General features: G+C 44.0%; 1 pseudogene; it reads left to right on the top strand.

Annotated features, from left to right (window-relative positions):
* The first annotated feature begins 462 nt into the window (after positions 1-462).
* On the top strand, positions 463-5,067 carry LOC139180558 (coiled-coil domain-containing protein 3-like; annotated as a pseudogene).
* Positions 5,068-10,790: the final 5,723 nt, after the last annotated feature.

The following is a 10,790-nucleotide window of genomic DNA, read 5'->3' as shown; positions in this document are numbered from 1 at the left end:
ACTGACTTTTCAGCCGAGGACCTCCGCGCTGGCGCAAACACCAAATTCGGCCAGGGGGCTCCCGGTCCAGCGCCGACTGCGCTGTCTCCCCAGCATCCCGCGCCCCTGGACGGCTTCCCGCCTCTGCCCCTCCCTATGCCGCCCACGCCCCAGCCAGGGGTGGGGGGCAGGAGGCGGCGGTGGCCGGCCTTCCCCGTGCCCTTTTACAAGTCTCACAAGCGAGGCCCCTCAGGGGGATCCCGGCGGAGGAGGGAGCAGCACGCTTAGCTTCCGCAGCTGTGCGCGCAGCCGAGCGCCCGGGGCTGCGCCTCCCGCTGGTGGGGCCCACCACTTTGGGTTCCCCGACGCTCTCGCTGCCGCCGCGGGGCTCCCCCATCCCCCACCACGTCCCTGCGCCCCGGATAGCGCGCCTGGGGCGCGGCGGCCACCCGGCGGCTCCCGCCGCCCGCCCTAGCCGCCGGCATGCTGCGCCCGCTGCTGCTCGTCGCGCTCTGCCTGGCCGGCGGGCTGGAGGCCGCCGTGGCTGCCAGCTGCCCTCCGAGTGGAGACCCCTGAGCGAGGGCTGCCGAGTGGAGCTGGCCGAGACTATCATGTAGGCCAAGGTGCTGGCGCTGCATGAGGAGCTGCACGGACCTGCCCTGGCAGTATGAAGCCAGCGACGCGGGGCTCTTCTACTCTGCTGAGATCGAGATGCTGTGCCACCAGGCGTGGGACAGCATGCTCGAAGTGCCCCGGGGCTCCAGCCTCAACCTCACCGTTCTGGGCTACTTCTCCTGTCACTCCCATACCGTGGTCCAGGATTACTCCTATTTCTTCTTCCTCAGGTGAGCCTGCCACCTCTCGCCCATACCATCCCTTCGGCCCCTTGGCTGGCCAGCAGAGGTACCTTTAACCCCAGCAGGCTCAGGAACTCCTCCAGAATCCTGTCTGGGCAATGTTAAGTGACGCCCTGGTCTCCCCTGGTCTCCTTCACATTTTCTGCTCTTTGGTTCTCCTCATGTTGAGACTACAGAGATATTGGGTGCCTCTGGGTAACACTGTTGGAAAAAAAGGGATGGCTCCTTTGCTTGACCAGGGAAGAGTGTTTCAGGCCAAAGCTCAATGTGGTTTCCAGCCACAAACAGCCTATTCCCAATAGCAGAGGTATATGTGGGGAGGGTAATGGGGGAAGAAGGCCCTGGTCACAGCACTACAAGGAGTATGAAGGGTAATTGGACAGGAGCCCTCTCTGGTTGAGTTCCATGCAAGTTGGTCTGTGGTGCAGATGAGATGCCTGTGGATAAGAGTTCAGGCGATGGCATCTCCTGGAGTTTGAAATAAGAAAGTGGAACCCTAATTGAGGTGGAATCCTTATAGAGGAGGAAAGCTATATTTTAAAGTGGATGCCTTGGGAGTTGTTTGGGATGGACAGTGGTCAAAACCAGTCCAAACACCTTTGGAATCAGATGGTTGTTGGAATGCTGGGCCCGTTCTTCCTAAGAACCTCAAGAGCCTCACCTTCATAATGTGCCAAACAAGGTTGGTTGAGATTAAATCCTAGTAACTGATGCAGAACACCTGGTGCAGGTTAGATGAGGAATCTGTAGTTACTCAATCCTGCACACCTGCTTAAATGCCAAGATGGACTGGTGTGGAATGCAGCCCAGCTGTCCTCTTGTTTCACTTGGATTCACTCATATCAGCTGCCAGCAGACCTCAATGCCAGGCTCTTCCAAATAGCAAAAGTTTAGAGAGGAAGGGCCTGGGGACAGGGGCATTAAGGGATTGGGAAGGTGCTCACAGGGCTTTGAAGAACAGAGAGGTGAATTAGACCAGGCCTTGTCTGTTGGGAGACTCCTGGAATCTTGTGAAGTTCCATGAAAGTTTGTCATGTGGTCACGATGAAATGCATGTAGATAAGGGTTCAGGTTATGGGCTCAACTGAAGTTTGCAATACAAACAGCAGGTGGAACCCTAATGCATTGGTTCTCTCCAGTTGGAGGAGGAGGGTGATACAGAGGAACCTCAAAATGGAATCTAATGGATAGTGATCGGACAATAAGTCCCATCTTCCCAGTATGTGGCATAGCATTAAGGATATTTGGAATGTCCATGACCTTGGTCTGCAGACTAACTTTTAGCTCTTGAGATTTCACATCACTGAGAAAGAAGACAGAAGGTTCCACACAGGGGCATCCTTAAGCTCATGGTAACACATGTTTTCCATATTAAAGCCAGAATATCTAACTTTAGATTACATGGCATGCTTTGTTTGGCTTGGGTGGTTTAGCCAGATTAAGTTGAATTAAAAAAAAAAATACTGGAGAAGTACAGTTTCTAAATAAAACTGGCAAGGGATGAGATATTAAATTCTTGATATGGAGAAACTTAGATTTTTACATGTCTTTATTTAGGGAAACCAGCTCTAAAACTATTCAACAAGAAAACTTTATTTTCCAAAGTAGAAAGAACCACAGTACTTAAGAAGACATTATTTTCTTTTCTGATTTTATAATGAAATACAGTTTTGTTCACTGGCTCTCTGGTGGTCAGCCAGCTCTTTCCTCTTTTTCTCTGACATATTTATAAAACGTTAGGGCAGAGATACAGAGTCAAATGGTAGTCTGATAAGATTTCTATTTCACAGGGCTGTTTTGCCCTGATGTGTGTTAACAACCACATACAAAGCATTCCTCTGTTATTCTGGGCCTCTTGCAGAGGAGAACAGATTCTGGTCAGTGTCACAGGAGAAAGTGGCAGTGGAGACTCCCTGGTGAGCCCCCAAATGCCTACTTTGGGCTGGAGTGCTGCTTCCATCTCTCCCTTTCCTTCTCTTGACTTCTCTGTCTTGCCAACAGGTACTTTATGCAGGGTTCTGTAAAAATGTTAAGTTTTATACTGTGCTTACTCTGTGCCAAATACTTTACTTACTTAAAAAAAAATGCACTCCTTACACCACCATTAAACAAATAAGGATGCTGTTGTCATCCTAGTTTTATAGATTGTACATTTAAGCTTAGAGAATTTAAGAAAGTCATTGTGTGTCAAATAGGAGATAAGCAGCAGTGATAGGACTTGAATCTTGGGTCATTGCAATTGGCTTTCCTTTGCCCAGGAAACAAGGAGCACTCCACTAGGAGAAGGAAGGCAGCTTTGGAGATACACAAATATTAACCCACACCCATCCCCCAACTCACATCTTTTGAAAAACTTAAGGATAGACATGTGCAGTGCGAGGTAGAGAAACAATCAGAGAGAGTGACTCCTCTAATGTGAGCCATGTAGATGTGTAATTGGAAGCTGCATGTAAATCAGTGAAGTTAGAATATGCTCTCACACGGTACAAAAATATCTCACAATAATTTAAAGACTTAAACATAAGACATGATGCCATAAAACTCCTAGAAGAGAGCATGGGCAAAATGTTCTCTGACATAAATTGGACCTTTGTTTTCTTAGGTCAGTCTCCCAAGGTAATAGAAATAAAACTAAATATGAACAAAGGGGACCTGATCAAACTTACAAGCTTCTGCACAGCAAAAAAAAAAAAAAGTAAAAAAAAAAAAAAAAAAAAAAAAGACAACCTAAGGAATGGGAGAAAATATTTGCAAATGATGCAATAGACCAGGGCTTAATTTCAAATATACAGACCATACAATTCAACAACAACAAAAACAAAACAAAACAATCAAAAAATGGTCAGAAAACCTTAATAGACATTTCTCCAAAGAAGACATGCAGATGGCCAGTAGACACATAAAAATATACTCAGCATCACTAATTCTTAGATAAATGCAAATCAAAGCTGCAGCCAGGCACCATCTCCTATCAGGCAGAATGGCTATCATCAAAAACAGAACAAATAGCAAATGTTGAGTAGAGTCTGGAGTAAAGGGAACCCTCCTACACTGTTGGTGGGAATGTAAGTTGGGGTAGCCACTATGGAAAACAGTATGGGGGATCCTCAGAAAATTCATAAGACCACCATATGATCCAGCAGTCCCCCTCGTGGGCATATCCCTGGACAAAACTGTAATTCAGGAACATACATGCACCCTCATGTTCACAGCAGCAATATTCCCAACAGCCAAGATATGGAAACAGCCTAAATTTCCTTTGATAGTTGAGTGATTAAAGAAAATGTGGTACATATATATGAATATTACTCAGCCATAACAAGAAAGAAATAATGCTGTTTGCAGCAACATGGATGGAACTAGAGATAATTATAGTAAGCTGAGTAAGTCACAAAGAGAAAAATAAATACCATATTATATCACTTATATGTAGAATGTAAAATATGGAACAAATTAACCTGTTTACAAAACAGAAACAGGCTCATGGATACAGAGAATAAACTTGTGGTTGCCAAGGGGAATGGAGGGAGGGAGTGGAGGGACTGGGTGTTTGGGGTTAACAGATGAAAACTGTTACATTTGGAATAAACAACAAGGTCCTACCTTAGCCCAGGGAACCATATCCAATCTCCTGGGATAAACCATAATGGAAAAGATGTTTAAAAATGTATGTATATGTATAACTGAGTCACTTTACAGCAGAAATTAGCACAACATTGTAATTAAACTCTACTTAAATAATAACAATAGATGTTGTATAACTGGCAACACTGTCACAGTCTTCTGTTGACTCTCGATTTAAGATGGTACACCCCATGGGTGTCCAGTCTACAGCTTTGCCTCCTTTTTTTCCATTAGGATGGATGAGAACTATAACCTCTTGCCTCATGGATCAATTTCCAATATGCCATCTTTCCAGACACTCAAGAGAACAGAAGGATGTTTTCTAGCCTTTTCCAGTTTTCAAACTGTTCACAAGGGCAGCAGCTGGCAATTTTCTCCAATGAGTGGGAGGTCTAAGAAGACACTAGAGTAAGAATTGGCTATCCCCTGTGCTACAGCAAAATAATAAGATAGTTATGACTCATATGAATGTTGTGAGCAAGGGAGTCAAGAGTCCTCTTCCAAAGTCCAAATCAAGAAGTATTTTTCACCCTCTCCACAGCCCTCGTGGAAGTTACAAGCACTGCTCATAAACTCTGGAGTCCTCAGGCTGTACTGTGTGGCATGAGGTTCCTCACAAAGTGAGGGGACAAGATGGGCTGAAGGTTGGGATGCTGTGCCTCAGGTTCCTCTTCTGTAAATTGGAAGCAATAGCAACATCTGTATCTTAGGGCGGATGCGACATGATTTAAATATGTAGGGAATGTCAATAGGTAAAGCCTTTAGTGAGGTGTTTGAGAGTAAGCACTCAATACACTGAGCTGTTATGACTACTTCTGTTGTTGATTTCAAATACTTATGTATGTTTTTACTTGGCCCTGCTGGGTCTTAGTAGTGGCATGTGGGATCTCCAGTCTTCCTGGCAGCATGCAGCATCTTCAGTTGCAGCATGCAAACGCTTAGTGGCAGGATCTACTTCCCATGGAACAGAAGGATCCAGATCACTCTGGGCATGAAGATAGAAAAGGCATATTTCAGTCTGAGGCAGATGCCTGAGTTGTGGGGATATTTCGATGACTGTCTCTTTCTCTAAGCAGTGGCATTGTCGCAACTGATCCAGGGCAGCAGGGAGGCCATGGCCCATCGCTCCCAGTCTCCCACCAAGATGTTTATAGGACCACGAGACAGACCACAGGAGACAGTTCTGATGTGGGTTAATGAACCAATGTGCATGTATTAGGCAGTTTCCTTCTTTCCCTCATCTGTGGTGCCCTTAGTGGTGGCACTGTCTTTCTCTTGTCTGGTGGGTTGGCCTAGGGGAGTGGCCTTGTTCTTCCAAACCTCCTTCCCAGGGCTCCATGGCACCTGGAGGCTTTCTTCATGTTCTTTGCACAGAAACTGGTCTCATCGTGGGCAAGTATATCCAACTACGGAAAAGTGTTCATTCTTCCTTTCCATACATTATCCAGGGTTCCTTCCTTAGGCCTCCCTACTGACAGTTCTCAAGTCCCTGACCACTCTTGAAGATTTGCCAAAATTTTCTGAGTGCTTGTCATGTATTTCACTCCACACATGGATCTAAGCACATATACATATACATATGTATATGTGTAACTGAGTCACTTTACAGCAGAAATTAGCACAACATTGTAATTAAACTCTACTTAAATAATAAAAATAGACGTTGTATAACTGGCAACACTGTCACAGTCTTCTGTTGACTCTCAATTCAAGATGGTACACCCCATGGGTGTCCAGTCTACAGCTTTTCTACCTTTCTTTCCCCCTGCCCCACTTTGTTTTTCCTACCTGACTCTTAATCCTTGCCAGCGCCCACTCCTCATTGAACTGGACCCACCAAGTATAAGCCTGAGTATCCCCAGCCTGGGTCAGACTGTAGCACGTTCAAATTAAATCTTTTTAGATTTGGTCCTGTGGTTCTCCATTTTGTGGGATTTTTGCTTCATGTACTAAATCCTTGGTAATAGTACATTAATGTCAAAGATCAGATATTGATCCAAAAGTACCTCACAGCTGAGCCCCAAACTCTTTAGATATATAACTGATTAGCCCTGTGGTCACACAATGAAGCTATTAACATTTTACTATAATTCGATTTTCCATCATTTGAAACAAATAGAACAATGGGACTGTGGAGAAATGTTTTAATGTGAAGGCGGTCCTATTTTTGGTGGTCAGATGTTGATCTTGGGAAGAATTCCTTTTCCCTTTCATCACCCTGGTCTCTTAGATAACAGAGGGTGGGTATGTGTGTTTGCACTGAGTCAGAAGCTTTTAGGGAAAGAGAATTAATTGTTATAGGCTGCTGAGCTGCTGCAGAGCCAAATTGAGGTGTTGATGGACTTTGTATGTATCACATCTTGGCCCCTTCTTCTACCCACTTTGAAAGGTACCACATCAGAGCTGAGTTAAATTAGCTAGTTCATTTGAGAATTTAGGTTTAAAATAAAACTAAGGTGCTAGCATTTATATTTTATGATATTCTTTGAGAAATTTTTACTTTCTCTGCAGTGATTAAAATAGTTGTGAATTGAAGGTGTCAGAATTAGATGAAGAGTTATGGACAGTTACTTGTTCCCTTCTTGAAAAAAAACAAAAACAAAAACTAAAACTAAAAATTATCTGCCTTAAAAAAAACTGTATATATAATGTTTAGTTGCGCTGGATCTTTGTTGCCATGAGGGCTTTTCTCTAGTTATGGCAAGCAAGGGCTACTCTTTGTTGCAGTGCACAGGCTTCTTATTGCAGTAGCTTCCCTCATCACAGAGCACAGGCTCTGAGCACATGGGCTTCAGTAGTTGTGGGTTGTGGGCTCACTACTTTTGGCACACAGGCTTAGTTGATCTTCAGCTTGTGGAATCTCCCCGGACCAGGGATCAAACCAATGTCCCTGCTCTGGCAGATGGATTCCTATCCACTGTGCCACCAGGGAAGTCCTCTCTGTTTTTTCTGTGTGAAGGTGAGTATCCTGCTTTCTCTCCTATGCAGGGTAAATAAATCATGCTATGACACAAACAGTCTGTTTTTCCTAAGGTGATGGGTCTTCCATCTTAGAAAGCATCAGAGGAGTTTGTTTGGGTCACCTTTTTATTCCAGTTAGACTCTTGCTAGTGGGAACATGTGAATCCTTCATTTATTCTGAGAGCATTATGAAAGGCCCTGGATGGTGCACATTACACAATTTCCCTATGTCACATGCCGTGTCTTAGATGACGATGAATTCAGGAGCACACTGATGAGTTCTCATCATTTCCACTGTTGCTGCTGCTCTTCTCTAAGTCCCCAAACAGCTTGAACAGTGTGTTTAGATCGTGGTCGTGAATGCTGCATCTCCTCCTTCTCATTCTCTTGCAGCATCACATGAATCTGGGACTCTAGGGTCAGTCCGCAGGTTAAGAAATGGAGCCAGAGGAAAATCTGATGTAGGGAAAGTTTTTGTGATACATACCCAGGACAACCTGCAACTCTGTCCTCAGCAGCCAAATCCTCCCATCCTCTAATTCCATCCTTAGACATCCCACTGCTCCCCCTGCCCCATGCTTCGGTCAGTGGGAACATAAGCTTGCTTTCAAAAGTTGGCAGGGAATCAGCAGCACCCCTAAGTGTTCAGCATCTCTCTGGTTCAGTATCATGGTGTTAATGTGGCCTCCGGGGATGTCTTTGGCAAGTTAGAGCATCCATCCCATTTTCTGGCAAGGTTCTCTCCACGCCAGCCAACAACATTTTCCTTTCCTTTTTTCTTCCCTGCTGGATGAGTGTAACAATCAAAACAAAAGTTGGCTGTTTTCCTCTCTCAGCAAGTCCTGTCCCCTGGGACCGTGACCCAGACTGACCCACACATACATCAATCCAACCTAGAGTGTCATGGGACTGACATAAAATCTGTGCAAGACCTCCTGTCATCTTTCTTTTTTTCACTTTTTAGAGTTGGGAAGGATGGTGAGGGAGGTGCCATCCTCATCAGGCAATCAGGATTGGCTGTGCCATTTTCAGAGGCATGACCTCAGGCAGAACACTTTATTTCCCAAAACTTCAGTTTTCTCCTTCCCTGATAGCTCAGTTGGTAAAAAATCTGCCTGCAATGCAGCAGACCCCAGTTTGATTCCTGGGTCAAGAAGATCTGCTGGAGAAGGGAGAGGATACCCACTCCAGTATTCTTGGGCTTCCCTTGTGGCTCAACTAGTAAAGAATCCCCCTGCAGTGCAAGAGACCTGGGTTCGATCCTTGGGTTGGCAAATCCCCTGGAGAAGGGAAAGGCTATCCTCTCCAGTATCCTGGCCTGGAGAATTCCATGAACTCTATAGTTCATGGTGTCACAAAGAGTCAGACACCACTGAGCAACTTTCACTTTCAAAACATATAAACTGTCTCAGGTTGTCCTAAGGGCCCAATTAGATCATAGGTTTGAAAGCACTTTGTCAGTTGTAAAGAGTGATGAAGGGGTTTACAACTATAAATGGATAGTTAGAAAGTACGGCTTTAAAAATTAAAGATGATGCAACTTTTAAAAAGCTTCCTGTGTCTTCCCAGGGCAGTGGCAGTGGGAGCAATGGTGACAGGGTAGGTGGTGGAGAGGGGAACAGATGATGGGGAAGCTCTCATGTGTGTTGTAATTCATTCATCAGAATTTACTGGGTTCTGGTCACAGAGCACTTAAAAATTCATGTACTGAGTTATAAACCATGTTCATGTGGATTCCCAAATCTGAAAGTATAAAATGGTAGTCAGTAGAGTTTTTTCTCCCACCTCTGACACCCATCCACCCAGTTCCGACCTACCCTCCAAACCAATAACCACTGTTAATAGTTTCTTGTAAGCTTCCAATGAGTATTCTCCCCCAACAAACAGTTCAGTCAAGATTCACTGTCTGCTTTAAGGGCATGGCAGCCCACTCCTATATTCCCATGGACAGAGGAGCCTGACAGGCTTCAGTCCATGGAGTCACAAAGAGTCGTACATGACTGTGTGACTAACACACACTTTTGGTACCAGTGGCACTGCAATGTGCACACGTGGTTGTGCCGTTTTGTTCACAAGTGGGTACGTGTAAGTAGACATGTAAATTGCTATATCTAGACATGTATGTTGGTTTAAACAGCTGTGTCGTATTCCATTGTATCAATGCCTCACTGTGTATTTAATCAAGTTCCCTGTTGATAGGTAGTTACACTGTTTCCAGTCCATGGATATTACCTGGAGTGTGGACATGTATGACATTATATCAGTACACATCTCATTTTGTGGAATTGTTCAGTCCAGTCTTTAACAAGTGACTGTTGAGTGACTGCCATGAGGCAGCTGCTGTGTTAGATACCAGAGTTTCAATGTTGAGAAAAAAATTTAGAATATACTAATATTATATTTATAAAGATATAAATTTTAGAGTATAATTATTATTAATATTTTATCTAAAAGCTCATATCATATTTATATTTTTTGGTTTTTTTGTTGTTGTTAGTGGTACTTTCTTGTTGACAAGCTTGTGACACATATAACAATATAGCAATTTTTAACTTATAATAAACCTAGGCACTATGAAAAGTTGTACTTAATGTTAATGACTCTTACACATGTCTATAGTAGATTAGCGGAAAAAAAAAAAAACACCAAATACTAGATATTTAATATTGACTATTTCCCAGTTCATGTGAATCTGAAATTCATTTAGGTCAATGTTTTCTTGTATTTCCAACTGTTTGATTTGTAAGGGCTTCCTTTCTTGAGACCATTTAAATAAGAACTCAGAACTTAAGCAATATTATCCAAAAACAAAAGACTCACACTGAGACATACATAAATCCAGACAGACAGACAAGGGATCTTCTAGTTTTCCACCTGAGATTTAAAATATTTCTTTGAGCCGCTTTTTTTGGGCGGTGGTGGAGGGGGGGAAGCGGGTGGTGGTAAGAATACTGGAGTGGGTTGCCATTCCCTTCTCCAGGAGATTGTCCCGACCCAGGGATTGGACCCAGGTCTCCCACATTATAGGCAGAAACTTTACCGTCTGAGCCACCAGGGACTTGTTGAATTCTGTGGCAAGGATTAAGTTCAAGCACTGCCATAGGCAGTCCTTTGTAACAAGCTAATTGTTTTTAATTGCATATGCTAAAGAACCAGCTTTATGGTTTCCAATAAAAAAAGAAGTTTCCTTTTAACCAACTTGGTCTGGTTCTGAACTGTACAAAAAAGATCTTCACAACCCAGATAATCACAATGGTGTGATCACTGACCTAGAGCCAGACATCCTGGAATGTGAAGTCAAGAGGGCCTTAGAAAGCATCACTATGAACAAAGCTAGTGGAGGTGATGGAATTCCCATTGAGCTATTTC

This window comes from Bos indicus, chromosome 29 (genome assembly GCF_029378745.1).
Source record: "Bos indicus isolate NIAB-ARS_2022 breed Sahiwal x Tharparkar chromosome 29, NIAB-ARS_B.indTharparkar_mat_pri_1.0, whole genome shotgun sequence".
Lineage (NCBI taxonomy): Eukaryota > Metazoa > Chordata > Mammalia > Artiodactyla > Bovidae > Bos > Bos indicus.
This window is presented reverse-complemented; position numbering and strand designations above follow the sequence as displayed.